Here is a 10,171-nt window from a genome sequence, read left to right as displayed (position 1 = left end):
TACAATATTATGAATGTACTTAATGCTACTAAATTGTGTCATTTGGTGCCTTTTTTTTTGGTGGTGCTGGGGATTGAACCCAGGGCCTTGTGTCGCGAGGCAAGCACTCTACCAACTGAGCTATATCCCCAGCCCCGCGCCATATTTTAAATGGGTAAATGGTAAGTTCTATTGTATGTGTAATTTACTAAAATTGCTTAAAATATTGAGCTTATGGCTTTTTTATTTATGTTTCATTTTTAATTTTTATTGATATTGGGGATTGAACCCAGGGGCACTTAACCACTGAGCCACATCCCCAGCCCTTTAAATTTTTTTTTTTTTTTTTTTTAGATACAGGGTCTTGCTGAGGTGCTTAGGGCCTTGCAGAGTTGCTGAGGCTGGCTTTGAACTCGCCATTCTCCTGCCTCAGCCTTCTAAATTGCTGGGATTACAGGCATGCACCACTGCACTGGGCAGAGCTTATGACTTTCTCTTAAATATTTTCCTCTTATCATATCTCTATCTCAGGTAACAGTTATTACCATCTCCCGAGCAAGGAACTTCTGAGTCAGCCTTGACTCCACCCTCTATCCTTCTCCCACGCATCCCACCCATCATCAAATTGTCTCTGAAAATCATCCCCCCCTCCATTTCTACTGCCATTGCTTACTTAAGGTTCTCATTAGCTCTCATCAGAGCTACCGCAGCTGCTTCCTATCCTCACTGCCTCCAGTTTCTCCTCCCTTCAATGCATCCTCCACATTATCTACTGGGTTAATTTCCCAAATGAATAACCTCAAGATTCTGCTGCTGTACCAAAAGACCTGTGCTGACTTCAAGAGAAAATGCCAACTTTGGGTACAGATAAGATGTACCCAGAGAACCTGGCCTTGACTTTCCTTTCCTACATCATCTCCCATTTTTCACTCCAGTTACATAAATGCCTTGCAATGCTACAAATTCTGCACCTCCATATTTTGGGCTAGCACTGTTTTCTCTTCATGGAATGCTCTTGCTTACATCTGCCTTTTACACTCTCTCTTTAAGACCAACCTCAAAAGTTACAGCCTCAGTTGGGCATGGTGGCATAGACCTATAATCCTAGCAACTGGGGAGTCTGAGGCAGGAGGATCCCAAGTTCAAAGCCAGCCTCAGCAACTTAGTGAAGCCCTAAGCAACTTACCAAGACACTGTCTCAAAATAAAAAATAAAGAGGGCTGGGAATGTGGCTCAGTGGTTAAGCGGCCCTAGGTAATGCTCTTCCCAAATCTCAGGATTGAGCCCTCATCTCCATGATACCCCTGCAACACTCCATTCCTTAACATTTAACTCTCTTGTAGAAAGTCCACTTTGGACTTTACACCAAAAATACAAAGAACCCAATCAATAAATGGGCCAAGGAACTGAACAGACACTTCACAGAAGAAGACACACAGGCGATTAAAAAATATATGAAAAAGTCTAGTAATTAGAGAAATGCAAATTAAAATAACTCTTAAGATTTTGTCTTACTCCAATGAAAATGACTATTATCAAGAACACAATAACAGATGTTGGCGTGGATATGGGGAAAAACGCACACTTTTTACATTGCTTGGTGGAGTTGCAAATTGGTGCAGTCACTCTGTAAAGCATTGTGGAGAATCCTCAGAAAATCTGGAATGGACCCACCTTTTGACCCAGTTATCCCACTCCTGGGTTTATACCCAAAGGACTTAAAATCAGCATTCTACAGTGATGCAGCCACATCAATGTTTATAGCAGCGCAATTCACAATAGCTAGATTGTGGAACCAACCTGGATACCCTTCGACAGAGGAATGGATAAAGAAACTGTGGTAAATATACACAATGGATTATGATTCAGCCATAAAGAAGAATAATATTATGGCAATTGCAGGTAAATGGATGGAGTTGGAGAATATCATGCTAAGCGAAATAAACCAATCCCGAAAAAACAAAGGCTGAATGTTTTCCCTGATAAGTGATGATGATATATAATGGAGGTGGGGGGGTGCGGAGTAAGAGAAGAATGAAGGAACTTTAGATTATGTAAAAGGAAATGAGAGGCGGGGGTATGAAAAATCGTGGAATGAGACAGACATCATTACCCTATGTACATGTATGATTACATGAATGGTATGAATCTACATCGTGTACAACCATAGAAACGAAATGATGTACCCCATTTGCGTACAATGAATCAAAATGCAGTCTGTAAAAATAAAAAATAAATACATTTTTAAAAAAGAAAGTCCACTTTGGACTGTGAATTCCTGAGGGACCAAGACTATGTCACATCCTCCTCATCTCTACAGTAACCTCAACATTCAGTATAGCACCTGGCACCTGGCAGAGACAAAATGTGGGTGAGTACCCTCTCCCATCCCCATTCTCCTGAAACCCTTCAGCTGACCTCGAACACTTCCTTCTGAACTGTTGGCAGATGACCTCATCAGAGAAGAAACCATCCACAGAGTCCTTTCACTTCCTGCCCTCTTTGCCCACCTACACCCCACATGCACACTTTCCTGCATACCTTTCCAAGCTTTCCTCCTTCCTCTGTTCACAGAGGAAGATGTGTACCTCCTTCAGCCCCCAGGCTGTGCTCTGGACTCCCTCTCCTCCCAGTATTTCCTCCCCCATCTTTCTCTCATTTTCAACCTTTACTCATTCAACACATATTTGTAGAGCAACTCCACCTGCCTGCATGCTGGGATTATAACAGGGAATGGGTTAGAGGGTGTTCCATCTTTCATCAAGCCTCCATTTTAGTGAGACAGATAATTAACAAGCTATTTTAAAATGGACAGGAAAGACGTGAACATGAAGATTAACATGGAGTAAGACACAGGTTGTTTTAAATAGGAAGATCAAGGAAGATTTCTTTGTGAAGGTGACATGGAGCTGATCCCTAAAGATGTGGATATGTTTGCTGGGTGAAGGAGGTTTGCTTATTTGTGTTTCGTACCAAGGACTGAACCCCTGGGCATTCTACCACTGAGTTACATCCCCAGCGCCCCCACCCCCCCCTTTTTCTTAGACAGGGCCTTGTGAAATTGCTGAGGCTGACCTGGAAATTGGAATCCTCCTGCCTCAGCCTCCAGAGATGGTGGGGTTACAGGTGTGCACCACACCTGGCTGCCAAAGGAGATTTTTAAGGAGGAAAATGACATAAGATATTTAACTAATTAAGTTTTTTAAAGATATGCATTTTTTAAAGCTCACTCAACTACTAAATGGAAAATGGTCTAAAAGGGTGCCAGAGTGGGAGATGGGAGACCAGTTAGGAGCGACTCTCAAGATGCAGGGAAGACAAGATGGGGTAAGGTCAGGGGCATCACAGTGGAGTTAAGAGGCAAGTGAGTGAACTGAGACATTGTGGAGACAGAGTCAAAAGCACTTGGTGACAGAGGACAGGAGAAACCAGACTCCTTTCTCAACTCTTTAACTATCCCCTGAGGACTAACACTAATGGATCCAACATCACAAGCACCGATTTTTGGCCAATATATCCAATTTCCACCTGCCTGGTGGACAGCTCCTCAGTCATCTTCAACTCAGAAACCCCAAATGGGACTTATAATGAGCTCATGTTGTATTTCCAACTTACAACAGTCCCCCTCTGCATCCGCTGTCCCCTGTTTTGGACAGCACTATCATCTGTACTCTCACACAAGCCCAAAACCTAGGAATCAGCCAGGCACAGTGGCAAACACCTATAATCCCAGCGGCGAGGGAGGCTGAGGTAGGAGGAGCATGGTTCAAAGCCAACCTCAGCAACTCAGCGAGGCTGTAAGCAACTCAGCAAGACCCTGTCTCTAAATAAAATATTAAAAAGGGCTGGGGATGTGGCTCAGTGGTTAAGTGCCCCTGGGTTCAATTCCGGGCACCAAAAATGAAAAACAAACCTAGGAATCATCCTCACCTCTCTTGATTCCTCAGCTCCTTGTTCCAAATCTGTCACTGAAATATCTGTCCAGCCATACAGGTATTCCCCAAACCTCTCTTCTCTCTCTTTTTCTGCTGCTGTTACCTTTGCACAGTCCCCCAACCTCTCTTTTTCACTTGGACTGCTGAAACCATCTCCAAACTTAATTCTCTCAGAGGCAGAATGATCATTCTAAAATATCAGTTTGATTATTCATTGCCCACCACTTTCAAGGTCAGGCTGATTTCGTGGTTTGCTCCCTGAGGCCCCCAGAGGTCCGACTCTTCCTTACTCACCTTTGCACCAGCAGCCACATTGCTCTGACCTCCTTGCCCTTCAAGCTCCAATGAGAGCCGAACACTTATGTTCCCCAAACACAAGCTGCAGTTTTGAATTCCTGTGCCTGTGCTCACACAGCTTCACCTGGGCTGCTTCCCACCCTGACAAACTCCTACACATCCACCTCTAGTTTCAAACGCCAGATTCATATATTTCACTAGCTACTTGACATCTCCACTTAGATGTCTAATAGACATCTGAAACTTAACATATCCAAAACTGAAATCTTGATTTGTCCCCCTAAAAATTCCCACTTCTTCAGTATTCCCTTCTCAATATTGATAACTCCATTTTATCAGTAACTCAGAAGCAGGAATCCTTGAGGTCATTCTTCTCTCTTTTTCATCCCTCTTCCATTTTTATAGCTATACCTTGAAAATATATCCAGAAATCTGTGGCTTTTTTTTTTTTTTTGGTACCAGGGATTGAACCCAGGTAACCACTAAAACACATCCCCAGCCCTTTTTATTTTTTATTTTGATACAGAGTGTCACTGAGCAACAGAGGGCCTCACTAAGTTGCTGAGGTTGGCTTTGAACTCGAAATCCTGCTACCTAGACTCCTGAGTTGCTGGGATTACAGTAGTGCCCCACCACACCTGGCTCTAGAATCTGTTGTGGTTTGATCTGAAACATCCTCCGAAGTCTCATGTGTGCAGGAGTGGGACTTTTAAGAAATGATTGGATCATGAGGGCACTAACCTCATCAATGGATCAATCCATCATGATTGAATGGACTGTGGGGAGCTGGAAGAAATCGTAGGAGGTGGCCCCTGCTTGGAGGAAGTGGGTCACTGGGGCAAGACCTTAGGGACTGTATCTTGTCCCAGTCTCTCTCTCTCTCTCTCTCTCTCTCTCTCTGTCTCTCTCTCTCTGTCTGTCTGTCTCTCTCTCTCTCTCTCCCTCTTCTCTTCCCAGCTGCCATGAGCTGAGAAGCTTTCTTCTGCCACAATGTCTTCCTTCACCTCAGGCCTACAGCAAGGGAGGTAGCTGACCATGAACTGAAATCTCTGAGACTGCAAGCTAAAATAAACTTGTGTTCCTTTAAGTTGTTTTCCAGATGCTTTGTTCACAGAGACAAAAAAAAAAAAAAAAAAAAAAAAAAAAGACTAACACAGAATCCATCCACTTCCTAGTTCTTCCACTATGACCACGTTGGTCCTACCGCCATCACCTCACCTACTTACTGGTCTCCCTGCTTCTACCCTCCCTCTCGTCTGTTCTAAATATACCTGTAGGGTGATCTTTTTAAAATGTGAGATCATTTTATTCCTCTGCTTAAAACCTTTCAGTGACACCTGATTTCACCAAAAGAAAAAGCAAAGCTGGTCTCAGGTGCCTGAGTGGAAATGTGGCAGGCCCATATTCCCCTTTGGGTCTTTGTGCTGGCTGTTCTCACTGCCTAGAGAGCTTTTCCTGGGTATCTGCTCAGTTAACTTCCTTTCTTTCTTCAAGTCTGTGCTCCAAATGACATCTCCATGAGGCCCTTATAACCCTACTTAAAATTGCTACTTGAAAACCAGGTATTGCAGCACACACCTGTAATTCCAGCTATTTGAAAGGTTGAAGCAAGAGGATCCCAAGTTCAAGGCCAATCTGGACAACTTGGTGAGACTCTGTCTCAAAATAAAATATAAAAAAAGAAGGTGGTGGTACTAGTGGTGCAGCTCAGTGGGAGAGTACTTGCCTAGCAGGCACATGGCCCTGGTACTGCAGAAAAAAAAAAAATGCTATTCACATCCCCCTCCACCACAAGCCCTCCTGATCTCCCTGACCCTATTTAGTTCTTTAGATTTCTGTAGTGCCTATCACCTCCTAAGGCACTGCGTGATTTATCACCATGTTTATTATTTATTGACTGCATCCTTGCTACAATATGAACTTCATGACGGCAAGAGTCTTTGTTTTCTTCACCGATGTACCCTAAGCACCTAGAACAATGCTTAATACAGAGTAGATGCTCAACAAAAACTTGCTAAATCAATACTTGGAAACATATCTCAGACTTCAGGTTCCACAGAGTTTTCCCCAGCTGTGCACAATCCCCACTCTCCACCAAACAGATGAGATGAGATTAGTCCCTCCCTTTTTGTACCACCTCTGCAACCTTTTTTTTTTTTTGGTACTAGGAATTGAACCCGGGTGTGCTTAACCATTGAGCCATATCCCAGCCCTTTTGAAGTTTTTCTTCTGAGACAGGCACTTGCTAAGTTGCTTAGGGCCTCACTATGTTGCTGAGGCTGGTTCTGAACTCGTAATCCTCCTGCCTCAGCCTCCCAAACCACTGGGATTACAGGCACGCACCCTGCTGCCTCTGCATCTTGTACTATTATTGCATTTTCCAGATAATATTGTAATTCTGCTGTCTAATTCACTTCTGCATTCCTTGTGCTCAGTCGAAGGCCTAGCATATAACACAAGTATGATGAATTTGATGAATAATCTAAGTGACACCAAGATTAAAAGTCTGGAAATAATATGTATTGGGGAGGGTATGGGAAAACAGGCCTACTCATAAGTGTCTATGGGAGCATAAAATGAACTCAGCTTGCTAAAGGACAAAGTAAAAATATCTATCTAATGGAACATAATCTTTGAACCAACTATTCTACTTTTAGGAATTTATCTAACAAACTTATTCACATGTTCCAAGAACTATTACAAAGATATTTATTGCAGCCTTGTTTATCATAGACCATGTTACAGCTTGGATATGAAGTGTCCCCCTGAAGGTCCTGTGTTAATGCAGGAATGGCAGAGGTCAATTGATTAGATTATGGGAGCTGTAACCTCATCAGTCCATCCTAGTTTGAATAGACTGGGTGGTAACTGTAGACAGGTGGGGTGTGGCTGCAAGAGGTGGATCACTGGGGACATGCCCTTATCTTGGCCCCCTGGATCCTCTCCCCTACTCTTTGCTTCCTGGCTACCATGAGGTGAGCAGCTCTTCTTTGCTATACCCTTCTGCCATGATGCTCCACCTGACCTCAGGTTCAGAGCTTTGGAATCTTCCAACCATGAACTCTGAAACTCTGAGCTCAAAATAAATTTTCCTCCTCCAAGTTGTTCTGGTCAGGTATTTGGTCACAATGACAAAAATCTGACCACAAAGAACCTGATCAACTCATCACTGGGACTTTAAATAAATTGTCATATCCATAACAGAATACTATACAACTGCTAAATAGGATGAGACATATCTACTTGTACAGATAAGCTCAAAGACACATCAAGTGGAAACAGCATAATGTAGGGAAACATAGTATGCAGATGTCTGTGTTTTATAAAACGATTAAATGCATACATGCTTATATGTGCATAGAATGTTTTGAGAAGATAAATGAGAAATTCTGAAGAGTGGTTGCATCTAGAGAGGAGAATTGGAATATCAGGGGCCAAGTTGGGAGAAAACCTTACTGTACACTGAGTTTCTTTTTTTAAACCATGTATATTACCTTTTCAATACTAATTTAAAATTTTTAAGAAATATTAAAAGTGCTGGGTGTGGTGGTGCATGCCTGTAATCCCAGTGGCTCAGGAGGCTGACGCAGGAGGATAGCAAGTTCAAAGCTGGCCCCATAACTTGGTGAGGCCCTGCCTCAAAGTAAAAACTAAAAATGGCTGGAGATGTGACTCAGTGGCAAAGCATCTCTGGGTTTAATCTCCAGTACCAAAAACAATAAGGACAACAGCAAAAAGAGCTTATTGGACAGAATGGAAAAAAGAGCTTCAGCCCTCCATTATGATTTAGGAGACCGATTGATAGAAAATGTGAAATCTTTAGCAGCCTCTGTGTTTTCTGTCTCCCTGTCCCTCTCCCTGTCCTTCTCTCATCTTTCTTTTTTGGCCCTCCCTTTCTAAATGGGCAGCTTGGCCAGAGAGGCATGCAGGGATCTCAGGAGTATGGTCAGGTAAGAAAGGGGGACATGTCTGAGACTAGAGGCCCAGACTTTGAATCTGATCCACTCCATGACACACGTGGCTATGTCTTACAGGGCTATGTCCAAAGCAGCTTGAGAAAGGCTGTTATTAATATTCACATAGTGGGTTGGGTTATAGCTCAGTGGTAGAGCGCTTGCCTAGCACATGTGAGGCACTGGATTTGATCCTCAGTACCTCATAAAAATAAAGTTATCATGTTGATCTACAACTAAAAAAAAATTTTTTTTTAATCTACATAGTATGTCAGAGGCAGTCAGAGATCCCTGGGTGTGACTGTATTCAAAATGGTGTTTCTAAGTAATCAGTTTCTTCTACAGCAAAGCCTGGCTTGACACTCTGAGCGCAGAAAGATGGTCCTGACTCCAGGGGATAGCATTGGTCAGGGGACTTTAGGGTGGCGAGGGTCAGGACTAGCTCCAGTCCCAGGGATACTGCATTGTCAGGTAGGGAAACTAAGGCAGGTATCTTGGCTCACAGAGCACAGGAAAGGGGAAGGGCTGGGTGTATGGGACTCAGGTTTCCCAGGGCTCACCTCACGCAGGCCCAGGAAGGCAAAGTTCCCAGGGCTTTTGGGAGAACAGAGTGAAAGACATATCGTGTGTGGGAAGTGGCAGGGATGCAGAAAAGGAAGTGAGTTAGAGGGGAGTCTAAAGCTTTTCCTGTTCCCTCCTGTCTTCCCAGGTCAAAGCAGCCATCATGGAACTGGTTCCCTTGCTCCTATGATTCTGGGGTTGCAAGGGTCCCTAAGGATATTCTAGCCCAGCATGCTCGGGTGATGCTGGAATTCCTTCTGTATTCTAGGTTTAACCCACACCCTCACAAAACCAGTAAAACCCTCAGAGACCTGGTATACAAGGTCCCTCTCCTGCTTTCTTTTCAGGAGGGAATTTTCCCACAGCCTTCCTTTGCCTGGCCAAACTCCCAGCTGCGAGTAAGAAGCCCATACCTGAGAAAGCTCCACTTTCTCCTCCTCCGCAGCCAGCTTAAAGTCAGGAGGTGGCCCAGTGCGGAGAAGCTCAGAGAGTCCCCCAGATTCCTCTGTGGTCAGGCCAGCAGCATTCAAATGAACTTTGTTCCCTGAGGATTTTGCTCATGGAGGTGTTATTGTGTACTTGATCACAGTTCCCATGGCTACAGGCTCATAGTGAGAAGGGAATGGGTATACATCAGCATCTCCTGTAAAACGGGGATTTGACCTCATTTATAATCGAATTTGCAGCAGGAAACCTTGCAAATGGCGCAGCATGAATAGAGTTCAGAGAGAGTTTTGAATGACTTAGAAGGAAAGAACATTAAATAAAATAATACATGTGAAAGTATGTGTTCTATCTCTGGTTCAACCTAGGTGTTTAATAGCTGTTGATTGTTCATAACAGTATTAACTTTTATATCCAGAAGAGAGGTCATCCAACCAAAAGGTTGCTAACTGGTAGCTCTCAAGCTAAATCTAACCCATAGACCTGTTTCATCTAGAGTGTTTCAAACTTGTTTTGAGTCAATATCTTTCACTGAAAAAAAAAAAAGAAACCAAAAACTCCAATTCCTTTTCTTTATTTTTTTCAATATATTTTTAGTTGTATATGGACCCAATGTCTTTATTTTTATGTAGTGCTGAGAATCGAATCCAGTGCCTCACACACACTAGGCAAGCACTCTACCACTGAGCTACAGTCCCAGCCCCAATTCCTTTTCTTGTTTGGTACCAGGAATTGAACCTTGGGGCACTTAACCACTGAGTCACATCCCCAGCCCTTTTTATTTTTTTTTATTTTGAGACAGGGTCTTGCTAAATAACTGATGCTGGTCTTGAACTTGTGATCCTCCTGCCTCAGCCTCCTGAGCCACTGGGATTACAACCATGCCTGGCTGAAAAATTCAATTTCCAGTGTTAATACCCTCTTGTCAAGGACCACCAAGAACACACCTAAAATTGAACAAAGTTGGGTTTATTGACTTATTACAATGAGAGAGATCATACA

Source organism: Sciurus carolinensis, chromosome 18, assembly GCF_902686445.1.
Source record: "Sciurus carolinensis chromosome 18, mSciCar1.2, whole genome shotgun sequence".
NCBI lineage: Eukaryota > Metazoa > Chordata > Mammalia > Rodentia > Sciuridae > Sciurus > Sciurus carolinensis.
This window is presented reverse-complemented; position numbering follows the sequence as displayed.